Source organism: Gallus gallus, chromosome 3 (assembly GCF_016699485.2).
Source record: "Gallus gallus isolate bGalGal1 chromosome 3, bGalGal1.mat.broiler.GRCg7b, whole genome shotgun sequence".
In the NCBI taxonomy this organism is placed as follows: domain Eukaryota; kingdom Metazoa; phylum Chordata; class Aves; order Galliformes; family Phasianidae; genus Gallus; species Gallus gallus.
The window spans coordinates 94689291-94704145 of NC_052534.1; the positions used below are offsets into that span (position 1 = coordinate 94689291).

General features: G+C 40.4%; 1 protein-coding gene across 4 annotated transcripts in view; it reads left to right on the top strand.

The window, feature by feature from the left end:
* Window positions 1–14855, top strand: part of RNF144A (ring finger protein 144A) — a 63352-nt gene that overhangs the window by 2699 nt on the left and 45798 nt on the right. For 2 of the 4 annotated variants that reach the window (XM_040697953.2, XM_025149181.3), the window contains exon 2: window positions 12768–12857. The exons of the other annotated variants lie outside the window; for them this stretch is intronic. The gene's annotated coding sequence lies outside the window, so the exon portion shown is untranslated. The remainder of the gene's footprint in view (window positions 1–12767; window positions 12858–14855) is intronic. 4 annotated transcript variants of the gene reach the window in all.

Consider the following 14855-nt stretch of genomic DNA (forward strand, 5'->3'; position numbering starts at 1 on the left):
TTGCTTCTCTGGTTGCATGTTGCAAAGGAGTGGGAATAACTTTCTATTTCATAATCTGTATGCTTCAAATACAATTGGAAACACAGATTTCCTGCTTGTGAAGTCGCTGAATACTGGAGCTGAGAGTGCTTGTAGAAAGCTGATTTTCAAATACCTTGACTGCATGCTGGTGGTGATATTTACAGTGATGATGTGTAAGTGACCTTCCTCAAATTGCTGTGGGAGAAAAAAATGAACAGAGAAAGTGGAATAATTCCTGGTACTTGTTACTTACTTACTGTGAGAAATAAAACTTTCATCAGATAGTTCTAGTTTTGACAAGACAATGGCATCTTCTTTCTATAGGATCACTTCCATCTCTGCATCCAGAGAATGGCAAGTGGGCAATGGTTTCTTACATGGGAAGACTTGGCTGTGTTGTCTTCCGGGTACTGCTGTGTCAGTTTGATGAAACTGCACCCTGTTGATACCAAGTGGAAACAACTTAGCAATAGGTGGACTAACGCTTATGTAGTGCAGCCTTTGATGTGATGGGTGCCCCACCCTTGGAAACACCCAAGGTCAGGCTGGATGGGGCTCTGAGCACCTGATCGAGCTGTAGGTGTCCCTGTTCACTGCAGGGGAGTTGTACTAGATGACCTTTAAAAGTCCCTTCCAAATCAAATGGTTCTATGGTTCTTTTTTCTACCACATAACATCCAAAGGATCATCTGAAATACTTAAGAGTGAAGATGGGCCTTGAAGACCATCTGAAAAATAAGATCCTGACTTTGTGTGCTCAGTCACAAATTCTTTAGCTGTGTACAAGTGCTCAGTATTCCTTGCATTGGTCAAAACTTTTCTTCTGAGCATCTAGTTTCCAAATCTTTGGAGTATTTGTATTTACTTTAGAATTTAATTTGGAAATTTAACTGGTCCAGTTTCCAGAGTACTGTAGTTATTCCCCACTATCATAAAACTCCACCATGAACTCATGCAATCTGTAAAATTGATCACATCTTCAGCTCAACCTGCCTTCATCTTTGCTCCAGCCCTGTAAATGGAATTAAATGCTACCTGGTAACTGTTGAACACATCCTCCTTTGTGGAGGACTCCTGAGGTTTTTAGCTAGTGGGGAATATAAATAGGAATCTGGGAAACTAATTTGGGAAACTATATTAAAGCAACAGTCCATTATGGCCCTTCTGCAATCTGTTGCACAATCAACTTCTTTTGCTTTCTATTTCTGTTGTTGCTGTTCACCAGATAGTCTGCTTCATGTCTCATTGCTGGTGAAGATCAACACAGAAATGTGTAGGTTTCTTAATTTTCCAGATACTAATCTCTTTTTCTATAGTTACACATATAGCTGTGATATATTACTTTATAATAAGTATAAAATATTTTTACCCTCTAATTTCTCCAAGCAATATCTGTAAGGGGGCTGATCTGGCAGAACTGCTGACGGAGCCAAATGTGTGTCTCACCCACAGTAGCTTTCCTGAAGCACTCCTTGCCCTGATTTCTGGTGCTTTTCTCTTTCTCAGCACCTTGCCCTTGAGGTGCATCCTCTCCTGATAACCAAGCTATGGTTCTCCTGACTGGGAGCAGTCTCTGCCCTTTGCAGGCTGTTGATGTGCCAAATGCCAAGTCTCCTTCGTAACTACTCTGCTGCATGTAGAGGGCAGAAAACTGAACCCTACCTGAGCCAACCTACCTTTGAGCTTGTTTGTGTATATAGCTTCTAGGAAGCAATGAAACAAATGCAGTACTCTCTGAGCTTGGTTACGCTGCTATGAAGTTTGTTCATATCTGTATTGCTTAAGGCAGTTGTGTTTTTATGGGCCTCCGATAACATTCGTATTTCACGAAAGAAAAATACAGGTTATTCAAGTCTGTTTTGTTCTTCTATTGCTTCTTAACAAAGGAGTTTTCCATCATTTCTCTAAGCCTGTGTTGAGAAAATCATGCATCCAGATGGAATTACAGCAGTGCCCTGCAATCTGGGTGGCCAGACTTACATCTCTAGTGTGATCTTGTAACAGCAAGTGAAAATTCAAGACTGAGCTATTTGCAGTCAGTGTGTATATTAGCCAGGCTTTCTAAGAAAATAGAGATTATGTGCAACTCCCTCTGTGAATGTCTGTCTTTCACTCTAGCTCTTAATAACTTCTAAACCTCTTGACTAATTCCAGTTGCATTTACAAGAGAGGTAGAAGCTTATCTCCAATAAACCCAGCAGTGGGCTGACAGCAGGCAGCCTGAGCAGATGGAGAGATCCTTGCAGAAGGAGCGGCTGCAGCCTTGAACTCTTCCTACCACTTTGACACACACATTCCTAGGAAACTGGATTTTGCTGGCTCAGTTGCTTACGAAACAGCTAATGTTGTGGTGCTATTTTTTTTTTGACCTTATCTCAAATTAAACTACGACTTCCTTTATGAGTATTTTCAATATGGAGAAAGAGCTAATGTTTAATTTTAGTCTTTAACCACAACTTTATAATGCAGCTGAAAGTGCATAGGGAGAGGGAAAAAAAATGAAACACCAAAACTTCTGTTAGTTGTACTGTTATAAAATACTTAATATATTGTGTTTTCATGATGTTAATTCTCTCCTGTTAATGTGGTTATTTCAGCTTCCTCTGTTTGCTAGCTTTGTCTTGCAACATCAGCTCTTCAGAGACCCAGAAGCTTTACGATTCTGCTAGCTTTTGTGTATAGGGATCATTCCCTGAATGGAGCATGTTGTATGACAGGACACAAACTGAAACAGTTCAATTTTATTTCTCCTCTGCGTTGGTTTTATGTGAACAGTCTGCTTCTACTGGTCCCTTTTGCTCACTGGTATCTACTAAACACACCTTCTTGTCTTTTGTTTTCTTCTTTGTGGTGGTTTGGTTAATGTTGTGTCATCATTTTACCTCATGTATAAAGTATTTTTTGTGTTTGGAACCTAGAGGAGAAAACACCTACACACGCAGAGTTAGTGGAAGAAAGCATTACTTTTACCTCTGCACACTGACTTTCTGGCCTTTGTGGGGAGAATTGCTGACCAGAAATATGTGTCAAGGAGATGTTTGATTTGTGAAGAGGCAATCCATATTACATTTGTGGAGAGAGGGAAGAAAGTATATGCACACATGCAAAAAATACAACCGCTCTCATTAAAAGTTTTTCATTTTAGCATTTCTTATGCTCTTTGTACTTCTGATAGTTGTTGACACCTTAGATCTTGAGAGGTTTGCAGATGATAATTCTCTCTACAGTGAATTGGTAAGTTATGTTTGTGTCAGTCATTGTGTGCGTAGCTTTCTAGCAAAGCTGTAGTGGGAAAACGCACTGGGTTTATTCCCTGTGCCTGGGAGCAGTGGGGCCAGTTTGAGCACGTTGTTTGTACTCTCAGCATCCCAGAGCCTGGCCTCAGATGACCCTCAGGGCCTGAGTTGCTGGCTGTGTAGTCCAAAGGGTTGCCGGGCTGTCCTGATGGATCCCAATGGATTGGGGTGATGCTGAGCAGCTTAGCTATGTGCCAGGTCAACAGCCCGTGGGGCTCCTGAGGCCACTGCTGGGTCAGGGCATTCATGCCCTGGGTAAGCTGCAGGCTGAGCAGAGCAGACAGCGATTTGGGCTAGATTTCGAGAGGTGAAACCCACAAAGAAAGGTCCTTAAGCACAGTGTGACGGTGACCTTTGTGGTTATTACTTGTGTTGACACCAGCCACTCCATGTGCTATCTCATCTGCACCACTGATGGTAAACAGTCAGAGAGGCCCAGAAGGTCATGGCACTTCCTCTGCTTGTGCTCACCTGCAGGGTGCCAGTTTATCTCAGGGCTCTGAGATAGCTTGTTTTTCTTTCACTTCTGAGTGAAGTGACAATCTCTGGTCTTGGGAACTGTTCCGCTGAGCATGTTTGTGCTGTGTCTTGCTCTAAGTGGTGCTGCCGAACCTGGCAGCTGTCCATGCTGTTGTTGGCTCTAGTGCAGCTGATTGGTCCTGCCCTGTGCTTTGGAGCTGTGTGACTCTGAGGGAGACTGTTTCATCCTTTGCTTTGTTGCACTTTCTTATGCTGCAAAAGCCACCAGAACTTGGCTGGCATCAAATGCCTGCCATCTCTGGGCATCCGATTTGATGGTATTCAGGATTTGTTGTGTCCCATACTTATCTCCTTTTTTCTGTGATGTGATATCCCACTAGAGCACCAGTCTCAGACTTTGATTTTATACGGGCTTATGTCTTAAAATCCATTCTGTAATACTTCACCAGTGACTGTTATTTAGGGTGAAGTATGTAATTCTTGCTTGTTTTCCTGTCCCTTTTGCATCTGTGAAGAGGCACATTAGTAGGCTGATAACCCACTTTTCTTTCATCTTTTGTTTCAAATTGACACAGTTTGAAAAAATCTAACTTCAGAGGAGCAGCAATCTAGTTTTAGCTTCAGTTCACGTTGGATATTTAGCTTAAAATCAAGTTATGACAAATCCTTAGACGACATCTAAATCCAAAGAGTGTGATAGTCTTTTTAGCAAACTGTCAGTTAGCGCTAAATATTTTCACCAGTCATTTCACATTTCCATTAGCTCCTTAAACAGTTGAAGTTCACAGATTTGAATGAAATCTTGTGCTTATGGCTGTGTTCCCTGCCTTTCAATTTAGACTATTGCTTTGAAGCTTTATTACACTTAAAGGTGTAAGTGTTTCCAGGAGGTTGGCTGCTTCTTGTTAGGAAGATCATGGATTTGTTCTCTGTTGTGTGAAAGGTCTTCAGGAGGGATCACTGGAAGGGCAGCTGGGTCAAACAGGATTTCTGCTTCTTCCTCTCACCTTGGGATCTTTCCTCATATAGCTTCAATTATCACCATTTGAGACTGTCCTATTCTTTTCATTGAAATAACTGGGTATTTTACACTGTGATAACAACTCATTCTTATCTTGAGGTGTGAAAGAAGGGCAAAGATTGAGCTTTTTTTTCTTCTTTTTGAATTGCAGCTTTTGTGCTGTTGTAGGCAGAATGTTAACAAAAAATTAACTTGGAAAGGGCCAGGATAAAACAAAAAGTGGACTATTATATCTGGATGTCCTACCAAAGTCACCTCAACTAACATGGAAATCCATTTGTCTTCTAACTATGAAAGGAACTTTCATACGAGACTCCATTAATATCTGTGATATGGGAATTATCCAGTCCTATTTTGTTAAAGTTCTTAAGAATGTGGAGAACTCAGAGTATGATGTAAAAGAGAACAAGAATTTCCTCTATCTCAAAATTTCTCTGTAGTCAGAGTGACTTTGGGCAAGTAGGCTGATATTGAAAGACCTGCCAGAAATCTACCAGGTTACAGTAAGGTCTAGATCTTTCCTAGTTTAAAGATTTATGATAAATGTGTTTTAGACTTCTTAAAATGTTTGTCAGTTGTGCTGAGAAGTTGGTAAAAGTCTGGGGGTATAGCCTTCTAAAGAAAAGTAATTAAGTAACTTTTTTACCCCTGCTTTACTGATAAACATACTGAAGTTCTGGCAATTCAAAATGGCCCATTTGTTCACATAGTGGGCTGCTAACCTCCCTGTTGAGAGGGGAGGGGGAAAGCCAATATGTATGGAACTGCATTGTTGGGTCAGCATTTCTTTGATGGTAAAGAGAACAGCTCAGGGTATGCTGGCAACTGCATAAAATTAAAAGCAAGCTACTTAAACAGATATTTGGGGGTGGTGATTGGGATGACAGGAGGTATCTTTGCACTTGAAGGTTGTTGAGAGGTTGCAGGAGTTTTGTGTCTGGTGTTGGCAAGTAGGTCTTCCACAGAATGTGTGGGAAATCCTCTTTATAGATGTTGTACACATGAGCCTAAGTGTTTTGTGTTAGCTACTCCGAGGTGCCAAAGTCTCTGCTGCCCAAATGTTCCAGTACTTGAGTGGGAGTGTATCAGAAGTTCCTTGGAGAGTTCTCCCAAATGTTCATCATCATAGCCCTGAGTGTTTCATTTCTATTTTGTGAGGATACAAAGAACTTGAGTGCTTGAAATGGTGAGTGCTGTAACATGACAGTAAGAAATAATTTAAAAGACACATGTTCCTGCCTTGGGTCTTGATTGCATGTTGTATTTTGAGCATGTGCAAATGCTCAAGAAGGTTTCATGATGGCTATGTCTTCTATGGTTGCTTTATAATATGTTAGGGATACTGAGTGACAAACTGACTTTTCCTTTGACTAGGGGGCTTCTGCTGTTTACAGTTAATATAGACCTACCGTGTTGGGAGCTCTGCAGCAATAAGAAAATGTTTACGATTTGCCTGAAAACTTTGAATCGAACATTCTCAAATTTCTCTAAAAACTAGAGTAACTTTTAATAACAGCAGTGATAATAATAATAAAGACCCTTCAGTTTTATTTTATTTTCTTATTAGTCATTCACTACATCAAAACAGTAAAATGAGGATAAATATTTTAAAATTGAGATGGCTTGCATAAATTATTTCCAAAAAGTACTTGCTGATTTTTAATGTTGGCATTTCCTGTGGATGCTAATGGTTAATTATAATGGAACTGTCAAAGAAAACAAGATGTGAGCTTCTCAAAAAAGAATAAAGCAAATACAGTTAAATAAAGAGATTTTCATCTGAAGGCAGTATGCTTTGGCAGATGTAATCTATTCTGGGTATGTACCCACATATGTAAATCACATAAACACAAAGAGTGGCTTCAGGGCAGTCTGTCACAAAATGAGCAAGAGTATTGGGCATCTGGTGGTACACATTAAAAGTTCGTCTTCTCCAAGATGTGAAAGCTCGTGTAACATAACTGAGTGAGCAGTGCTGCATGACTGAGAGGACTGGAGTTATTTCAGAGGCTTCTTGGAGGATCGTCTGTTGTTAGGAGTAGAGGCAGTCAGACTGAATGGGGCCTTTATTGCTGTGGCGTTATGAATTACAGTGCTGCATACCATGTTCTACATGAGTAATGGCACGCACAGAGATGGGTTGTGCGCTCTTTTACAGAGCTGTATTTTCCTTACTGACAGTTCTTGTTCAGATCATTGCCATCTCCTTTAACATTCTCTTCCATTCCCTGTGGTCTCCTGTGCTTGCATCTGGCTTAAGGGATTGGTGGTTTGTTTTTTTTTTTTTTTTTTGATCTGTTGGTTTTTGAGGCTAGATGGTAAAAGTGAAGCAGAAAATTAATGCTATATTCCTTATCTAACTCACTTTCCCATCAAAAGACCACGATCCTCTCAGCTGATAGAGTGACTCTGGTGAGTATACTGATACAACACAAGATGCAGGGGAAAGCAATGACACTGTACATCCTAGAGCTGTAGGGAGAGTACCCCCACAAAATACTGAGACCTTAGGGAGCGTATGCTTCAAGGTAACACTGTGCTACCAGCTTCTCCCTGCCTCCTTTTTAGCCCTTCTGTTGGCTGTGGAGTATGCTGCCAGCCAGCAGCAACCAAAACACTCCAGTTCCATCCCTCTGGCTGTAGGCTGCGTGGTGTGCAGTTGTACCTGTTAACATCTCATGAACTGCGGACAGTTTGTAGTCCAAAAGGAATTGCATCATGTATTTCTGCTCACCTAGTTAATCCCTGTGCGCCTGAATTTCATTTAAATGCTTCTTGGCTGCAAAAATATCAATCCACGGCACTTAAAAATAAACATGTACTTCAGAACAAAACACTGCTCTTTTCCAGAAAAATACTTTCTGCATTTCACAGTGTCAGAGATAAGCAGTGACTTCTCTGCTACCTCTGTGACCGAACGTCAAGATGAGGTTAAGTTAAATCTGCTCAGAATTGTAGGGCAGATTGAAGCTGCCCTTAAACAGTGGCTTAATTTTTGTTTACTGCTTTAAGTGAATAATAACTTCAAGGACTTTTTGCAAGTAGAGGAAGAAAAAAACTGCCTTACATTCTCATACGTGTCTGAACGATAGTTAGAAATTTTCCAAAACTCAGCCTTTTATTACTCCACTTGGCACTTCTATGCAAACCATACTCACAATATTTTAATATTTCTCCTTAAGAAACTAGACTGGCAAGCCATGTGGAAAAAGCAATTTTTTCCGCATTGTACAGAAATTGTTCAAAGTGGTGTGATATGCCTGCATCTGCCTTTTCAGAGGAATCCATATCTTATTTCTTCAGCTTCCCTCCAAATGCTCTTCAAATGCAGTCATTACAAAACCTCCTGCAGTAAAATAAATATGCAATACTGATTTCATTATGTTAACAGTATCTTTTGAGTGTTTGTTCTTCACTGGAGGGAAAAATAAATATGGAGAAGACATTTTCCATTCCAGCTTCTTAATGAGCAGGTGTGCAGGGGAAGTCATCTTCTCACAAAGGCTTAATTGTGTGTGGATTCCTGTTGTACTACTACGGTAAACCTGATAGTTAAATCCAAGAGAAGACTACCTCTTGTTACAAACCTGAAATGGTGAAGATTCTTTTGCAAGTGCATCCTGGAATTAGTTGAGCAGTAATAGCCGTCAGCTTCAAAGTAGACCTCGTAATTAAATCATCTGGCTTGCCATGTTAGAAATACATTTCCCAATTTTCAACACTCTGTATTTGATGTGTTGGTGTGAGTGGATTTTATTAAAGCATCTTCTCTCGCTGTATTTTGAGCCCTTCTGCCTTCATGAAATCAAATGGCTTCCTTAGAGCTTCCCACGTGGGATCTGAGAAGAAAGCATCTTATGGTCACAAATCAGCTAGGTGAATAACTGTTTAGCTGTGGTATTCTGAATTGTGCTTGCCGAGAGTGAATGATGTGGGTTACATATCTGGTAAAACCAAAAGGAAGGACTAGAACAGATGTGTGGCTGGTCCTAGAGGTCCATGGGGACTTCACCTCTTGACTTGAAGAACAGCAGAGTTAGATGACACCAAACAGCCCAGAGCTTTACCCAAACCCCTCTGCATTTTTCTCTGCGAAATAGTATGGTTACGTTCTGTTTAAATATTTCAAGATGTAACCTCGTTAGCCCAGGGATCACAGGACTTGGGGTGGTGTGGCATGTGGACATCATGCAAAGCAGCATTTCCCTTTGCCCAAGACGCTGTGTCCCTGGCTCCTCCACTGCCTCAGGCAGTGATTGCTGCTGAGGGAATCTCACCATCACCCTGTGATTCTTGCCTTTCTCTATCGTGGTGACAGCGTAGGACTGCACAAATGCCATCTCCTGACAGTGTTGAAGGGTGCCAGTGAGGGTTTTACATTTTTGCATAATCACACGTTGTCCCTACAGTAAGCAAAAGTGAGAATTCGAAGCTGAAATTGTGCACATAAACTGTCGAATTTCATCCTCTTTTCCTCCCTGTCCTGAAGCGTTTGTCCTTGGACCCTGTGGCTGCTGGGCCACGAGCTGCATCATCAGCTCTGACAGAATGGAGCTGAGGGAGATGAGTTTCACGGCCGTTCATGCCTCCTGGCTACTCCTGGCTGACACAAAAGCAGATGAACCGTGGGCTGTCACATAAATACAGAGCAGATCCCATAGCCTTTCTTTCCTCATCTGTCACTGGTCCTGTGCTGAGCCTGATGCAGGTTTCCTAATTCTGCCTGTCAGCTTGTGGCTTTGTACAATGGAGCTTACTTGTTAGGAGAGGCATTACAGCATGTCAGCAAAAACACGCCGGGTGAATGGAACAGCAGAAATATTAACAAGTGGATGTCTGTGGGAAATAAACCGGCAAAGAAAATGCTCCAGAAGGACTGGGCATAGACCAGACACCATCTCAGTTTTTATTTTTATTTTTTGGAAAAGCCAATTACACTGATTACCACTCTGTCTTTCTCAGATTTTATGGATAACTAAGCAGTCACAACAATGATTTATTTTTAATGAGGGGAACCAAATATAAGTATGCAGGAATTTTCTGTACATCCATAGCAAGGGAGACAGTATCCTGGAAAGCAGGAGCTCTGCAAACATACTGCGTATAGAACTTCATTTAGCTTACCAGTGCATGGCTGGAAGGATTGGAGAGGGACAAGGATTAAACTATCCTTGGCTGGGATTTGTGAAAGAAAGATTCTTCTCCTTGCAAAGCAATGACAGTTTAAAATGTAAATTCTGCATCTGGTTTTACCTTTTCCATCTTTAAAAGGTCTTTTGAAAACTTGTAGGAGGTATCAAAAAAAGAGCTACAAGAATTATTAGTGCTGAAACAATTCCAGGTAGTGATTTAATGTAGAAAGGTTGAGTTATGAGCAGCTTTTATTTATTTACTTGCCCATGCATTTGTTTTCTTCAGGTAATTTTAGGGCAGACCTACAGTCATCCAAAGACAAATGTCTAAAAAATGTCAGATAGGTTGCTGTGCCATGTCCACCTCTGTGTGATTTACTGTACTCCACTGCCAGCAGAGCAACATCATGGGCAGGTCAGAAGTAGGATGCTGGCTCTTGAAACACTGGGGAAAAATAATCAAGAGAAAACAGACTGAGAAGATGATTTAAATTATAAAGGGATTTGTTGTTTCTGATGTGAATTTAATGACAGAAATGTGTTACAAGGGCAGGATGTTATGCAGAGAAGATGATAGTTCCTTAGGTCCTCTCAGAATGAAGTTTTGTTGAAACCTATGAAGAGGTGGAAGATCTTGAGTATCTGAGTAAGCAATTTGATCGTCTGATGAGGAAAAACTGCATTTTGTGTGGATTATGCATGTTCTTTCTACGTGATTTAGATGGGCGGGTTCACCTTGCCTCTAATGATCAGCCTGCAGGCTGGGTGACTGGCTGGATGCTGGCTAATGAAGGGAGAGCCTCCTGGGAAAGCCTTGTGTGGGAGGGGATATAAGAGTTTTGTCTCTCTGCAGAGCTTAACCTAGTAGCTGTGTGTATTCAGTAAAATGCTGGAGAGGAGGACTGAAATTTCCACTTCGGTTAAGGAAGGAAAGGCCTGCAATAGGAGGTAAATCCCTGAGATCACCTTGAATTCTGGGGACTGGAAGAGAGAGTGCAGGAGCAAACACTGGCTAAAAGGGAATTGTTTCCTTAGGTTTCCCCAGGCTTTGAAAGACAGAAAAGGGAGGAAGCTGCAGGAAGGCAATTTCCTTTGTTTTTCTCCTCTCCAGCCACCTCTTCTCCCCGCCCTCTCCCCTCCCCCCCCCAACCTCCATTGCCATTTAGCATGCAACTACATGTTGCATGCAACTATAGTCACTGAGTAAAGCTAAGTAGCTCCATATGCAAAGCTGACTGGATGTAGTTCTTCAAATCAGTACATTGCTTTCTCCACCACTGGAGAAAGCAGTGTATCTCATGAGGTGTCCACATCAGGGCAGACCATGTGCTTGAGTAGCATTTGTAGCCTGTCTAGCTTTCAGACTAGCTGGGACATAGGTAACCTCTAGAATTCAGGCCAACCACCTAACACATGCAATGCTCCCTCTGACCTTCAGCTCAAGGAAGCTACTTTTTTTATTATTATTAGCAGATGTACCATAATGAAAATAGATTTTGATTGTCATTTCTTCCCTAAAGCATCAAGGGAATGTGGGAAGAGGGCAATAACGATAGTTGGTCCTATTTCCTAATTTTCAGCATGAATTTGAGGCAAAGAAGCAAGTAGGAGGAAAAGGTTAAGAAGTGAGGAGAATGTGCAAGAAGGGAGGAGGGAGAACCTCCTTTTGGTGACAACAGTTGGATGAACAGCATGTTGGATAGCTCTAAGATGTTATAGTGCATGTGCATACATGTCTGTGGATAAAAGTTTGTGCAACTAAAGGTTCCCTGAGCTGTCTGGTCAGTCTTTTAGCTATTGATGCCTGTTGTTCTTTCTTTTATTCTTTCTTTTTTATTTTTCTTAAGTATGAAAGAGAGCTTTTCTCCCCCCCCCCCCCCCCCCCAATATCATCTCTCTCTAAGTGGAAATCAGTGTGGAAGCTGAGAATGCTACAGAAATTAAATGCTCATTTTCAAAACTTCCAAAGGTTAAACTATGCCTTGAAATGTACAGCTATTTTAAAATGTTACTTTGATAAAACTCATGATTGTGTAATTAGGGGAGACAAGAATCTTATGTGTGTGGCTATAAGCTAATTCCAAAACTGCTTTAAAGAAAATAAACAAAGAAATAAAATATGCTTTCATGTTTAAAAGCTATTTACTCCATATGAGGATATAGGTTTTCTGAGTATTCACTGAAAAGGAGCTGAGGCGATGCTTTCTTTCTCAGAAGTAACACTTGGATAAATCAGAAAATGGGAAATGGCTTGGAATGAAAGCAGCACTCCTGCCAACTGCTGTATTCTGAATTCCTCCTCTCCCCTGGCATTTTATCATATTTATTAAAATGCTCTGCCTACAGACTAGCTTTGCTCAAAGTGGTGGGCTTTGCATGTGATTTTCTATGTATGTTGTCCTGGTACATTTTCTAGGAATGCTTTGTTAAGTGTGTGGAAAGCTGACTTAATTCAGTGTAGTTCACACAAGAAGTCCCTGAATCTATTGCTGTATGCAGTCTGATCCTTCAGAGCATATTTTTGTGAAGCTCTGACCATGAGGGCTGCATCAATGTGAGATATTATAAAATATATTTTTCCTCTTCAGGCGTAAAAATACATTGCATTAAAAAAATCTCTGTCATATCACTTCAGGAAGACTTATTCCGTCCCACATACTCCTTGAGCCAAAAAGAGTTGAGAGGTGAATTTTTGTCTTCACTAAGACCACTTGTGCCACCACGCACTTTTCAAAGCTCATTGATGGAACAGAGCAGTGAGTTCCGGTTTTATACAGTCAATCTAAATAAAGTCTGACCCTTATTTTTGTTTTTCAGGCTTGTCTACCTCTGCATCGAGCCAAATTCCTAGACTGGTTGGTGCTGTCTCATGGGATCCCTGTGACTGATAAAGGAGAGCTTGTTGTGGTAGGCACTTGCATTGACTGTCTTGGCAGCACTTGGCGTGGACATGCGTAGATGCAGTTTCCAATGCAGCCACTCTTTCATAGGACTCTTATGTCAACAGGAGCTGGAAAGAAAGCCCCTGAGAGAACAGCTTTATGGAGGTTCTGGAACGGTTGCTGTGTTCTCCCATAAAAATCAAAACCACATAGCCCGAACTGCTACAGAGGAGGGAATTTGTTGAAGTTTGGTTTTAATTACGGAGCTCTACGATGAAAAAAGCTGGCTTATTTACCAATTAAATGTAGGAAAAAAAGCAAAAATCTTCATTCCAGTTAATTTCCTAGAAAAGAACAGGGCACAGAGACTTGTTTTGGTGCAGTTCTGTAACTGCCTTCAAAGTACAGTCTTATTGTACTACCTTAAATAGGCAGATTAGGTTTTTATTTTTCATCAAACTCTATATGAGAGCCTGCTTTGCTTTCATATACATTCCTTGATTTAGTAGCTTGGTGTTCTACAATACTATGCTTTCGATTTTAACCAGCAGTAATAATCCAAATAAGGAAATACAGTAACAAAAGAAGTGATTTCTTTCTTGAGTTGGCTATAGATCTGTATGTACTCATGTCATAGCAAACTGATCATGTATTTGATAAATGCATTTCCAACAAAGGAAAAAAAAAAATGTAGCGCACGTGCTAATCTCCTTGCCTTCTAGAAGGCAGTAAAAAATTCTCTTTAAATAATGAAAGTGTCTCCCTTTTTATTCTGCTTGTGGTTTAGAAAAGGTCATGTAAATATCACTAGCATTGGAAGTGCTGCATTATGTTTACCCTCATACGTTGCCATATGTGGAAATTAATGTAAATTTCAGATTTTTCATTTGCTTGAGCTTGTGATTAGCTACTCAAAGTTTTCCGTTTTGCTGAGCAGTGCCACTTTTGCTTCCACGCATCTCTTGGAAATAGTATTGTAAACTCATATATGTATAGACTAGCGGATTTTTTTTCTCCTTTCCTTTCAAACTGGTGTTCTTGGCTTAGCACTCAAACTGTAACAATGTTCTTGCGTGACTTTTTCTGAGCACAAGAAGAACCTAGTGTGAAAAAAACATAACCATTTCCTCATTGGCTTGAGTTTATGTATTGAGTTTTTATACATAAAGCTGCATGTTTAACTTGAGTAATGTGTCTTAGTGTGAGGAAGTACTGCTTAACTGTAAAGTTTGTTGAAATATTTTTCACGTAGCGTTTTCTTTCCCGCTCGCTCTTTTCATACCAACTGGAAAAAAAATATTTTGTCACACTCTTTTTTTACTAGCAGAAAAACAAAAAGGGAAAGAAATAGATAAATTTTATTTTAAACCAGAATATCTCAGCATCTTCAGTATCCCTTCCTTTAAAAAAAAAAATATTAAACAATACTTCATTGCTTATTATTATTTTAAACAGTTGATTTAAAACTTTAACACAAAGAACTGGGAATGATTTCTTGTGTCCCTTGCAGTTTGGACTCTAGGTTGTGTAATTTCTCCTTTCATAAACTTTCATCTCACAAGTAATCATTATTTCTGCTCCCCCTACTTATTTTGGGAAGATATAGTAGAAACTTTTGGTGCATGTCTATTACTCTAGAACATTTCAAGTTTGTTTAATAAATATATAATAACAAGTTTATGTCTGTTTGTCCTGGTAGTCAGTGACATCTCTCTTGCTTAGATGATTCATTTCACAACTCATGATGTATGTTACCCTGTGTCGCCTGCATGCAGGGAGTGACTATTTCTCCTCCTCATCCCCATGTGTCAAACAAATAAGCCAGGCTTCCCCAGGTTTCTTCACCAAGATCAACTCTCCATTCTTCTCCCAGGAGAGTCCTATCTCTTCATGCATAGTGGTCACCAAATGTGAAGTAACTCTGGACTCTTATCAGTCTCTTCTGGTCTTCTGTGATGAGTCTGAACAGCTCAGCCTCACTGTGCTCTTCCAGAGCTGAAGTGTGACTTGATTTTGAATCTTT